At 42.0% G+C, this 13,987-nt stretch overlaps 1 protein-coding gene across 3 annotated transcripts in view; it reads right to left on the reverse strand.

Annotated features, from left to right (window-relative positions):
* Positions 1–13,987, reverse strand: part of DGKD (diacylglycerol kinase delta) — a 98,224-nt gene that overhangs the window by 60,337 nt on the left and 23,900 nt on the right. The window contains exon 1 of one of the 3 annotated variants that reach the window (XM_060241941.1): positions 7,513–7,634. The exons of the other annotated variants lie outside the window; for them this stretch is intronic. The gene's annotated coding sequence lies outside the window, so the exon portion shown is untranslated. Of the gene's footprint in view, positions 1–7,512; positions 7,635–13,987 lie in introns of those variants that run through there. 3 annotated transcript variants of the gene reach the window in all.

The raw sequence follows: 13,987 nt of genomic DNA on the forward strand, positions 1-13,987 counted from the left end.
GGGGAGAAAAACACCATCCAGAATAGGTGACACATTAAATCCTGGGTCAGACCTTCTACTCATCAGTAGCACTTCCGTCTTGTCAAGATTAAGCTTTGGTTTAGTAGACTGTAACTACCATAAAACTGCCTCCAGGGTCTCTACAGCCTCTGGGATCAGCTGGAGCCAAAGGCCTGACTGTTATCTGCATACTAGTGACTATCCAGCTGAAATCTCACCCAACGGTTTCACATAGATATTGAAGAGCAAAGTTGGAACTTTGCAAGATCCCACAAGCCAAAGATTTCTAGACTGTGTGTCCATTAGACCGTGTCTGTGCAATGGTAGTATACTAATTTCACTGACAAACAGGAAGTCAGAAAACCTGTTTACCACAGGTCTGTCTTTAAGCTATATCTTTAACTGGTCTATCAGGTCTAATATGCAAATTTAAAAAAAAAGCAATATTAAGAGATCAGATCAATTAACTTGGGAATAAAACTGCTTGCACTGAAAGAATAAGATCCAATATACAAATTAAAGCAGATTATATAGAATCCTATTAAGTTTAAGCAGAAAAATGTATGTTCTTACTACCTATGCTAGTAATGGTTATCTGTAATATGCATGTGTAAAGAAATGCATTTTTTCTTTGGAGGTTTGAAATAAACAACAATGGTCACTCTAAGTTTTAAGGGGCTTTCCCCCCATCTCTGGGCAGAGAGCAGGCAGGAAGAAAAGTCAGTTCAACTGCTTTCTAGACTTACCTCAGTCCAACCTTCATACAAATGCTAATAGATCTAGGAGAGATGATGACTGGGTTCCCTTCTCCAAGCAGGGAACAGAGATTTGGAGGACTTTAGACTATAAAGACTCCAAGGAAGAATCACCAGGAAAAGTTTCTCTGACCTGGCATGACCTGGTCAGTGAGTGGGGAAAAGAGAAGTGATAAAACTCAGGGGAGCAAGGAGGAGGGTCTTTTTGCGCTGAGTCCATCAAAACAGATAAAACTCTTAGCTAAGGTTTGGAGGAGGAGGCCATTGTCATGTGCTGGCCTGGACAGCTGGAAGTAGCTACAACATAATGGAGATCTGTAGAGATCTATAACATTCTAAACAAAGGAGCCTGTCCTACATTTAACAATAGTTAGGGCAATAGAGGGGGACAGAGGAATTTCATGTTACCCATTTCTTTTGAATCCCTTGCTCAATCTGGTGCTGTGCTAAAAATATGCTTGTAAAATGTTTCTATTTAATAAATATTTTATAACTTTTGATCCTGGTAGTGGTTCTTTGGTACCTCCACAATCTTGGCCATGCTATTATAAAAGGAGCGCCAGGGGGAAGGAAGTCAGTTGGCAAGCAGTCTGCGCACACAAGGCAGTAAACTGTTCCCATGGTGACCAGGCACTGGGCAGCGGAAGATGCAGGGGCAAGGCCTTAGAACATGGAAGGGAAGCTAGGAATCTTGACCCTCCCAGTGGGCAATTTCTACAAAGTTCAGGTGGTAGTGGTGGATTACTGGAGAGTGAGAGAAACCTCTCCAGGTGTAGAGAAAATCTTGGAAGGCAGGGCCAATAGGCCAGAGTAGGACTGTTCTTCCACACAGAATGTAATGGGCTGAATCCAGAGCCTGAAGTGAATTTATATAGACTCCTGGTAATCACTGGACCTAACCAGTTGACTCAGGAAATTTTAAAAAATTGTATTAAATATACATACTATAATTCATACCTTAATGTTACACCTCTCTTTCGAATTTTGACTGGTATATATTCATGAATACATCTGCTGTATCTGATTGCATGAGTAACATAAATCAAATGTATTATAGAATCAATTACTTTGTTAATTAATGCTAAAAAAACCAGTCTTCAATTCAAGTGCTGATACAATACATGCTTGCCTCATCATTACTTAAGTACATTTTATATATGAAGTGAAAAAAAAGGTTTCAACCACTGAGTCAAGAATCAAAGTAATACAATATTTACTCAGAGGAAGAAAAAGCAAGGAACAACTACTACTAACCTTATGTGGAACTGTTTCCACTTATTTAATAACAATAAAAAGTGAAAAAGTCAGGCACTCTCTCACCAAATAGAGTCTGAATAAACACAAATGCAAGATTCAGAGGAAGAATCATAGCTCCTACTCCACTTCATGAATATAAAAGTATTCAGATTCAGTATTCCAGGTACAGTGAGTGATATACACTACTATCTCCCATGTCAGATATTTTAGGAACTTGTCATCCATATATTGCAATGAAATTTCTGAAAGTTTGGATCAATCCCCCCTTCCTTCCCCTTCCAAAAGCTTGGTTCTCTTAAACTCCTTCCTACTGTCCAGGGACCTGTACTTTCTCATGGAATTGTTCTAATTCTGACACCACAGCTCAGGACTTTAATGTAAACTTTGTGTATTCTGTAGATGGGGAGAGAGGCAGGAAATTCAAGCTTAAAGAGAGCTTAAAGGTATTTTGTTTTTCCTTTCCTACAGAACTTGGAAATCAGCCAGATGTTTTTGAGAAATTGCAGAAAATAGAAATTCATGTCACTTCCTGCTTGGAGAAGTCAAGCCAATCCCACTTTGGCAAACAAGGGGTGTGTATTACGCTTTGGATATGTGGTATGTATAGATGTTTGCTAGTGCAGGTGGTAGCTATGTTAGTGTTGGGGAGCTTAAGCTGAACAGAGGTGAGAATAACGAATTTAGTAATTCTGGTAGCAAGACAAGAAGGGCAGCCAGGGATGGCAATAAAATAAAAGGACTGTTAACTAGCAATGAGCCCAAACCAGACAACTTTAAAGAGATTGCACAAGAAGGCCCAAAACAGTTGAGTGGCTCAGTTGTTTTTGCAGCTTTTACGTGGAACAGAAAGAAGAGTTTACAGGGATTCCTTTAAACCCCTGCTTTCTATTCTAACCACAAACTGCCATGAACTGCTTCAAAAGTATGTGGAGGTTCCTGATGGTAGACCCATCATGAACTTTGGATTATAAACCAAAAACAGGGCAAAATTCATGACACGTTTTGCCCGTCCCCTATTGTTAACTTTCTAGAATTTGTTATTTCCCTGTCCCTTCTTCCATTTGACGCATTTGGCTGGGAGGAAATTTGATCATACAAATATATATATTTGGGCTGGGACTGGTAAATATTTCCCCTTAAACTGAGTATTTCTGGTGACAGGACAATCTACAAGGGTGAAATGCCATACAGAGAATGGCTTATCCCCCCTAACCTTCTGAGAGAGCAGTTTTCTAAACATGAGCTTGTATCTTAGCAAGTTCACTGCTGCTAAAGATAATCATTTTAGATTCAAGCATGTTTGGCAGCAATAACCTTTGTTTTTTAAGCATCTCTTTGGGTTTTCTTTCTTTCTTTCTTTACATATTCTTCCTTACCCTCAAGTCACCTGAAGAATCAAATGTGTTCCTATGTAAAACCTGTCCCAAAATAGTGAATTTTATTTATTTATTTTAGTATATTTCTATTTCACCCATTCCCCGTAGGGCTCAGGGCAGAGTACAGCATATAATAAAACAATAAAATACAATAAAAACATTTTAAAAACAGACGGCTCAACAGCACTCAGAGAAGTTACCCAGCCTGGCCATCTCACATCATGGTATCTCACAGGTGGACAGCACTGATAGGGGAGGCCAACCAGATCAAGAATAGATGCCCGCAGCCTCAACTAAAAGTCTGGTGGTACAGTTCTGTTTTACAGGCCCTACGGAAGGCTAATAAGCCAGGTAGGGCCTGGATCTCCGTAGGGAGCTGATTCCACCAAGCCGGGGCCAGGACCGAAAAAGCCCTGGCTCTAGTTGAGGTAAGGCGGGCGTCTCTTGGGCCGGGGATGGCCAACAGATGTTGGGAGGCCAAACGTAATGACCTCCTGGGCATATATGGAAGGAGACAGTCCCACAAGTATGTTGGTCCCAGGTCACGTAAGGCTTTAAACGTTAGAACCAAAATCTTGAAGCGGATCCGGTACTCAATGGGCAGACAGTGCAGACGGTGGAGCGCCGGCCGAATGCCCACCCGTAAAGGTGGTGCAGTCAGCAGGCGAGCCGCCACATTCTGCACCTGCTGCAGTTTCCAGATCAATCTCAAGGGTAAGCCAGTGTACAGCAAGTTACAGTAGTCTAGTCTGGAAGTGACCATTGCATGGATCACTGTAGCTAGGTCCTGGGGGGATAGATATGGTGCTAGCTGCCTGATCTGTTGAAGATAACAAAAGGCAGACCTAACAACCATCGTGATCTGGACCTCCATGGAAAGGGAGGCATCCAAGGTCACTCCCAAGCTCTTCACCTGTTGGGCTGGCACCAATGTGGCACCATTCAAAGCTGGGAGATGGATGCCCATATCCACCCCACTCTGACCCAGATACAGGACCTCCATCTTAGCTGGATTCAGCTTCAGCTGGCTCTGTTGTAACCACTCAGCCATGGCTCCCAATGCCTCAGACAACTGGTCAGGGGCGGCGACAGGCTGGCCACTCATCAACAGATAGAGCTGGGTGTCATCGGCATACTGGTGGCAACCCAGCCCAAAACCTCGGGCAATCTAGGCAAGGGGGTGCATATAGATATTAAATAATATTGGCAAAAGAATGGCTCCCTGCAACACTCCATATATAAGTGGATGCCGCAAGGAAGTCTGCTCGCCAAGCACCATCCTTTGTCCCCATCCCCAGAGAAAGGAAGAAAACCACTGTAAGGCCACCCCTCAAACTCCGGCGACAGCAAGGCGGTGAATCATAAGGTCATAATCCACCGAGTCAAATGCTGCTGACAGATCAAGAAGTATCAGCAGCTGGAACTGGAAGTGAATAATTTGAGAGAAGAAATTAGTATGGAGCCCCTCTCAGGAACAGCTGATGTCATCATGGACCACTCATTACATATTCTGAACCCATCTTCCACTATATTTTAATGTATTATTTTTTTCTAATGGCAAACTAAAATTATGTTTATAATGTATGTTACAACCATCAGAAAGAACTAAAGCATCATAGAAGTATTCACCTGACACATTAACTGGGACAGAAATTATGCAAATAGGATCCTACTTTGAATAAGCTATACACAGCAGTATAGACCACAGCCCCTAATAATTTATCCAAGCAAGTTTGTGAAACCATTTTGTACAGAGCAACTGTAGTGCCTACACAGAAAAGTCCCCCTGAATAATTCAGTTTTGCACAGTTTGCAAAAAGTGAGCAGAGCAGGAGTTTTTTTCCTGACCTCCTTGGGCAAAGTGTTTCATATGGTGTGAGACACTGTGGAGAAAGCATGTGCTGATTTTACCCATACGCAGGTTGGCACCTGCAGAAGCTCCTGCTGACTTGAGCAACATTGTCATGGCAGAACATAGGGAGAGATGCAGTCCCATAAATAAGAGGGACCATGAAGGGCTTTGTATGTGATAGCCAATACTTTAAAGCTGAGCTTAGTAACAGATGGACAGTCAATGGAGCATCTGCAGAATGTGAGTAATATGCATGCTCCATCTAACTCCAGTTAACAGGCTAGGCTGAGTTGACAGAAAGCCTTTTTTGCAGCTGCATTAACTTGCTTCTTCATTAATAAAGCTGGATCCAGTATGATCCCAAGGCTGAGCCCGCAAGAGTCAACTGAACTCCAACAAAAGTGAGGAAAACAATATCCTAAAAGACCTTCTCCTTCCCAACTAACATTAACTCTGTCTTTTCAAGGTTTAGTGTTGATTTGTTCACTTTTAGCACATTAACTACTATGGCCAGGCAGTGATTCACCAGAAGATTTGGATAAGGATATATACAGCTGAGTTATCACCAACATATTGATCAGCTATGAATGATCTGTCTTAAGGGCTTTACATAGAGATTGAAAAGCATGGGGGGATAGAACCGCACAAGATAGATCCCACACCAATGACAACTGGTTTCCAATAGCAACCCTTTGAGTCTGATCTGTGACAAATTATTTGAACCAGTTCAATGCACATCCCCTGATATCTACTTCCATCTCTAGGTGCCTTAACAAGATGACATGACCTGCTGTATCAAAGGCTGCAGATAAATCCAATAAGAGTAACAGAGAGGCTTGGCCTTTGTCTATACTCAGATGGACGTCATCAATCAAAGCTAGCAGAGCTGTCTGTCCCATAGCCTGGCTTGAAGCTATCATAAGGGTGTAGGGTAGATGAGTTATTCAAGATGACGTGGAGTTGGTTTGCTACTGTTCTCTCATTCTCTTTACACACAAAGGTTAGACTAGAGACTGTGGCAGGCCTAAGCTCATTCAGCAACCTGAATGGCAGAGTTGGGATCTGAATCTGAGTCTCCCAGATCCTTGTTCAGCATTCTAACTGCTACACCATGCTAGTTCATTCCTATGACTTCCCCACTGCCTGGTTCTGCCTTGAAAGGACACTGGCAACCCATTCAGTTGACTCTCAAAAACATGAAAATATGCTTAGAATTCTGAAGACAGAAATGTCTGAGGGATTGGAAGATTACCTTAGCCTCCATGATCTCCAGAGTTACCCAATCTCTGAAAATACAGTGAACAACTTCACCCGCTTTCTGAGAAACTTTCTCTTCAAACAGCAGTTTAGAGGCCCTGAACAGAATGCCCATGAGTCAGCCAGCATATATGATGTGACAGTTTGTGGAATCTCGCCAAGACAAGCAAAGCACATGGCATAATATGTACTTCCTGCCCTTACATATCTAAAACTTAGCTTCTTGGAAACAGCTTTCAACAAACATGCCTGCACTCCTTCTGGTTACGAATAGGTCACATGGGGGGGTGCTTAAAAATTCAGACCAAACAAATAATCTCTGATCCTGATTTCTTGTATACTAGCAATGTATTATGAACACACTACTATAAAATCACGGTACTTTCAGAAGACTCTGTTCAAACAGCCTGACGTACTGAGTATTCACTAGCCACCTTGGGGAAAGGAGTTGGATGGGCATACAAAGTTCTGGTCAAAGTACAGCTTCAATATCAGATAACAAAGCAGGTATTTATTCATAAGGGAGGTTTCTAACAATATAACACTGCAGCAGACATTTTTGTTTTCTATATTAAAAGTACTGTGAAGGCCACAAGAAGAAAGCAAATGAGCAGGAGTTATTCTGAGGTACTTCAAGTGAGAAAGATGAGTAACAAAAATCAGAACTTTTCACTTACTTTTTCTTCTACAGATGAGGAAATTCTTTTGCTCCTGAGTGCCCAAAATTACATACATACTATCACACACCTCTGAAACTAGAGAAACAATCTTCAACCCAGTTGTACAAGGGAAAAAATAGATCACACGATAGACCCAAACCTCAATTCCCCGCCTTTCATCTCTTCCTGTGCTGGAAAAGATGACAGCATGTCTATTTCAGGCAACAGAGAGCTTTCCTGTGTACTTTCAGCCCTATGAAATACATACTTATGTATCAACATGGAAAAGTGATGCAAGTAACAATTATTAATTTCACCACAAGCAATCAAGTAAAAAACTCCTCGGATCTACTTACTCCGAAGTATCTGAATTCCTAATAGAGTCTAGTGAAACAGCAGACGTCTTAAGAATCATCTGGTGCAGTCCACTCAGCCCACTTTTCTTTTCTTGTTTTAATACTGCACTTCACATTGTATTAACTCCAATTCACACTCCTGGACCCTCTGTCTCTCCTTTTCTACATGGCAAATGAGTTGCTGAGAGTTTGCCACAGCATTACTAAAATTAGTCCTTCACTTAGCCAGTTTCTGTGAATTCTGTTTGACTCCCTGCAAGCCGATTAGCTGTCTGCTTAAGGAGAAGCAGGGACAGATTTGCTTCTGCTGGCAGTGAACTCAGGAGACAGGCACTGACTGTGAAAACATGCCACTTCCGGTCTGCGGTAGAAGTAAGAAGTCCTTCCCAATTCAACAGGGTATGAAGGATCCAAGTCTGATCTCTGGCTGTTTAAACACCAACTTGGAGAGTGGCTCTGCAGTAAATAGCATGCTTACTGCTCAGCTGCATGCCATTAATATGCTAGCCCCAAAGAGCTTTTACAGTAGCACCAATACTAGAGGATTAAGTAAGCTGTTTTGCCCACTCACTGCCTGTCTCAGTTTACATCTGGTAACTTTCGCCTACACAGTCTCTAATGTCTGCGAAAGCAAATGGAGAATTGATGTTGAAATCTTCAAAAGGTCACGAAAATGGTGAATAAACTGGATCCCAGACAATTTTTTTGCTGGAATTTTTGTAAAGGAATCATATTTGAGAGGGACTGTCTGGAAATTAAATTACAGAACTTTTTTTTTTAAACCCCATCAAAATAAGCAAATGTCTATTTGATACAATCACTACATATAGAAGGTACATTTTTTTGGTCTTCAAAATGACACTTAGCCACCCCAACGGTTTTCTGTATTGTTTAATAAAAACTCTGACATTCTCTCACTGCTCTTCTCAGGAATTCCATTACAGAACACTCACCTCCTTTTCTTACTTCAAATCCCAGTTCAAAACCCACCCTTTTCTGTGAACATTTGGCCAAGTCCTTGTGTCCTCGTCCCTGGTTGAATTTTATTTTCTCATTTTTCAGACAATTGTCTTTCAAAGCAGATCACATCAAGCAATATACATCAGTCCCTGCTCTCTGGCTTACAAACTCAAACAAAAAGGGTCACAAAAGAAAGGGAGGGGGGTACAAGACAGTGTCAGAGAAAACTCAGCATTAATATCCAGTTAGAACAAGATGATCTTTCATCATTGCTGCTCTTCCTTGGAGGGAAAAGACATAACCACTCAGTGAGCTGGACCCATGACCAGTGGCAAAGGTCAATTATTCTTCCCTTTGCTTATGTAGTTCTTGGAAGACAGTAAGATTTCTTGGAAGATGGAAGATGGCACAGAGTGGTAAAGCTGCAGTACTGCAGTCTGAGCTCTCTGCTCATGACCTGAATTCGATCCGGTGGAAGCTGGGTTCAGGTAGCCAGCTCAAGGTAGACTCAGCCTTCCATCCTTCCAGGTTGGTAAAATGAGTACCCGGCTTGCTGGGGAGAAAGTGTAGATGACTGGGGAAGGCAATGGCAAACCACCTTGTTAAAAAGTCTGTCATGAAAATGTCGTGATGCAACATTCCCCGAGTTGGAAATGACTGGTGCTTGCACAGGGGACTACTTTTATCTTTTTAATTCTTTCTTGCAGAAAAGAAAGAAGGAAGCAAGCTCCCTATGATCACTCATTCTGGTAGATCACTAGGATCACACACAAGTGTTTAAGTATGTTTAAGATCCTTTGCTCCCATTCATTCCATGTTACCCTTAGTACTCATTTCTCCCCAACCCTATCTCATTTAGATTCAAAACTCCATCGGTCAAGGTTCTGTCTTTTGTGTCTTTTACTCTGTAATGTACTGTGAATACTGATGATATAATAACAGTAAAAATATGAGAAATAGTAAACGTTGGCTGTTCTTTTAAAATTGTTCTAATCATACAGCTTCAAAATTTAAAATAGTCTAGAGATACCCTTACTTTCTATTTTGTATCATGCACATCAGAAGGGAAGTAGAAAGCAGCACCTCCGTTTTATATTTCGTTTAAGTCTTAAAAGTTAATAAAGTCCAATAACCCTAGGATACCCTCTTTATGTCACTCTATAAGTTCTATCCAGAAATTTCAGTAAGCCTGCCTCTTTATCTAAAGAGTCTTACACGCCCTCAAAGCAACCTGATAGTGCACCATATCACACTCAGAAATCAGAAAGATCCACTGTAGCAACTTCCGAAGTCATAGTTAACCTGAAAACTTTAAGCAGAGAATTTTGAAAGAAAGTAGAGCATCTGTATATATTATCTTCAAAGCCTATAGATTTAGGCCCTGTTCACACAGTGTGTTGAGTCCATGTTAAACTGACCTGGTTCTGTTCCGAATCTCTTTGTTCCTGAGATATTATCGTTCAGACTGCCATACTACAATTCGAATCACTCCGCGGTGAAACTGTCTTCTGCCGTCCACACAACAGCACCATGTAGTTCTTTTTTTTGTTTCCCCACTATTATGCACATATGTGCATAGGTCAGAAAACATTATGTGGTTATCAAAGATTTCAGGTTTTCACGGCTGGTAACATCATTAGGGTTTGTAGAATCTTTCGGGATCAAGTGCCGTGTTCTACTGGAGAAAGTTTTCCTTCCAGACGTTTCGTTCTCAGCTGGGGAGAACGTCCTCAGAGGCGTTGCAGCCGGAGCAGGCGCTCAGACCTTCTTGGCTGCTGTGCATTGAGTGGGGCCAGGGCTGCTGGAGAGCTGCTATTTGTAGGCTGAAGGGGGTGTGATGAAAGGGCAATTGGTTTGTGGATGTGCCCATTGTTTGGTGGGGCTTTCTGGAAGGGTAGTGATAAGGAAACTGGCTGTTGAATGTGACCATTGTTCTGTGTTAATTGCTGGGAAGGTTGGAAGGGGTTTGAAGATAAGGAAGATGGTTGTTGACTGTGCTGATTGTTCTGTGGAATTTGCTGGTTGTTCTGAGACTTTCTGCAATTTATAGTCTGTAGGGTGTTTTGGAGAACTGGGTACCAAGATTGGTGGATGCAAATGCCTCCTTCCTTTCTGTTAAAATTGTGCTGGTGTTTGTAAATCTCAATAGCTTCTCTGTTCAGGCGGGTATGATAATGTGAGACCATAGAAAGGACTTCAGTTCTTTCAAAGTGGATGACGTGGTCTCCTTCTTGAACATGAACTGCCCTTTCATCACACCCCCTCCAGCCTACAAATAGCAGCTCTCCAGCAGCCCCACTCAATGCACAGCAGCCAAGAAGGTCTGAGCGCCTGCTCCGGCTGCAACGCCACTGAGGATGTTCTCCGCAGCTGAGAACGAAACGTCTGGAAGGAAAACTTTCTCCAGTAGAACACGGCACTTGATCCCGAAAGATTCTACAAACCCTAATCGTTATGTGGTTATTCGATTATGTGCATATCACTAAGTAGTAAAAAAAAATAAGAACATAAGAACATAAGAGAAGCCATGTTGGATCAGGCCAACGGCCCATCAAGTCCAACACTCTGTGTCACACAGTGGCAAAAAATTTTATATACACACATACACTGTGGCTAATAGCCACTGATGGACCTGTGCTCCATATATTTATCTAAACCCTTCTTGAAGGTGGCTATACTTGTGGCCGCCACCACCTCCTGTGGCAGTGAATTCCCCATGTTAATCACTCTTTGGGTGAAGAAGTACTTCCTTTTATCCGTTTTAACCTGTCTGCTCAGCAATTTCATCGAATGCCCACGAGTTCTTGTATTGTGAGAAAGGGAGAAAAGTACTTCTTTCTCTACTTTCTCCATCCCATGCATTATCTTGTAAACCTCTATCATGTCACCCCGCAGTCGACGTTTCTCCAAGCTAAAGAGTCCCAAGCGTTTCAACCTTTCTTCATAGGGAAAGTGCTCCAGCCCTTTAATCATTCTAGTTGCCCTTCTCTGGACTTTCTCCAATGCTATAATATCCTTTTTGAGGTGCGGCGACCAGAACTGCACACAGTACTCCAAATGAGACCGCACCATCGATTTATACAGGGGCATTATGATACTGGCTGATTTGTTTTCAATTCCCTTCCTAATAATTCCCAGCATGGCGTTGGCCTTTTTTATTGCAAAAACACACTGTCTTGACATTTTCAGTGAGTTATCTACCACGACCCCAAGATCTCTCTCTTGGTCAGTCTCTGCCAGTTCACACCCCATCAACTTGTATTTGTAGCTGGGATTCTTGGCCCCAATGTGCATTACTTTGCACTTGGCCACATTGAACTGCATCTGCCACGTTGACGCCCACTCACCCAGCCTCAATAGATCCCTTTGGAGTTCCTCACAATCCTCTCTGGTTCTCACCACCCTGAACAATTTAGTGTCATCCGCAAACTTGGCCACTTCACTGCTCACTCCCAACTCTAAATCATTTATGAACAAGTTAAAGAGCACGGGACCCAGTACCGAGCCCTGCGGCACCCCACTGCTTACCGTCCTCCACCGCGAAGACTGCCCATTTATACTCACTCTCTGCTTCCTATTACTCAGCCAGTTTTTGATCCACAAGAGGACCTGTCCTTTTACTCCATGACTCTCAAGCTTTCTAAGGAGCCTTTGATGAGGAACTTTATCAAAAGCTTTCTGGAAGTCAAGGTAAACAACATCTATCAGGTCTCCTTTGTCCACATGTTTGTTCACCCCCTTAAAGAAATGTAACAGGTTAGTGAGGCAAGATCTTCCCTTGCAGAACCCATGCTGAGTCTTCCTCAATAACCCGTGTTCATCAATGTGCCTACTCATTCTGTCCTTGATAATGGTTTCTACCAACTTTCCCGATGGCAGACATAAACCAGATGTCTGAGGCTCCTTTTGCTCTGGGACAGCCTTCAGACATCTGGAAGTTGGTTAATCTCGCAGCAGAACTATCCAGACGGAGAAAACTACGAGGTGAAACCGGACAACTAAAAAAACACTGCAAAGGAGCAGGTAACAAAATAATCTGGTTTGGAGAAGGATTGGGAGGGGGTGGTGATGATGATTGACTACTGGGAGGCAGATGTTGCTGTCTGATCAGCCACTTTTAATCCAAAAGGAAACAGCAGCGGCAACTGATTAAACTGTGCGTCTGAACAGGCCCTTAGAGTCATAAATTTTTAAATAAATAAAATGTCCTGTCCAAGTGCACATGCTTGATCCGTTTGTGTGATGATGTGCCCTGTTTGGGTAAGCTTGGAGAAGTACCGTAATTCCACTGTAGCCAGTTCTAGTATACTACACATATATTGACTGAGTTTTGAGTTACAGAGGTCTTGGTCTTCTTCTCTACTATGTACTCATCCTGTAAGATCTGAAATTACTGTGTTATTTGTGATATTTCCTTTTTAAACAATTCAGACTCTGTACACTAGGTCAAGATATGTTTGGGAGAACTGTTCAAGATGATCCTATGGATTCAGTCCCAATAATCTCACACACTATAGAGAGGAACTCTTTCATCAGTCCATCTGCTATATTATGGCATCCTAGAATCTGATGGTTTATATGCAGTGGGTATATATAAGCTGCCTTTCAGAACCACTGTCAGCAAACAAGGTAAGAGTAATATACAATAAACCAGCAGAATACAAATGCAGCAACCCTATAAATTACTTCCTATCAGTTATTGACAACCGATATCTAGCATATAACAACTAGAATAAAATCATAGTGCCATCACTGTTACCACTGAGCCTACATGATTTCTACAAGCCTCTTAAAACTCAACAAATGAGGTCAAACATACAGCCTGGGGGAGAAATTTTCAGTTTCAGTGCTGACACGGAGAAGGCCCTTTCATGGGCATCCAAACCTCCAACAAGCAGCACCCCTCCAGATTACTTAAGGTACAGTTGTGTTAAAGAAGATCCATGACTGTAAACATCTTCCCCCGGTGGATCACTGGAGCAAACCCCATTCGAAATATTAGTTGTATTTGTATCCAACTAAACTTTCCAACACAGCCCCATATATAGTACGTTAAATAGTCCAGTGCAGAACTCATCAAGATGTGTGCAACTGTGGCCATGTCATTTAGCATATGCTAAATTTAAAAATTCCTCTTCTAGTTTCCCACTTTGTTCTACTAATGCACTGCATCCTCTCCACTCTTAAATCTTACTGCTACTCATTACATGAGAATGATGGTTCTCATACACCTGTTCAACCCTTTACAAACTGTAACAGAATTCCAAATGGAACACAATCTTCTATTTTAAGCATTAGAGATAGATCCAAACAAGCAACATCCCCATCTATTAGAGACCACAATCCCAACTGGGATAAAAAGCTCAGCAACAAGTCCAAAGAGTTTAACAACACAGTTCAGAGAACAGCCAATTTCAAACTGGTGATGAATTGATACCTTGACCTAATTTAAAAAGCCATCCCATTAGTAATACAGGTAGAATTTCAGAGAGATAAGTTCCACATTAGACAAGAC

This window comes from Heteronotia binoei, chromosome 6, assembly GCF_032191835.1.
Source record: "Heteronotia binoei isolate CCM8104 ecotype False Entrance Well chromosome 6, APGP_CSIRO_Hbin_v1, whole genome shotgun sequence".
NCBI lineage: Eukaryota > Metazoa > Chordata > Lepidosauria > Squamata > Gekkonidae > Heteronotia > Heteronotia binoei.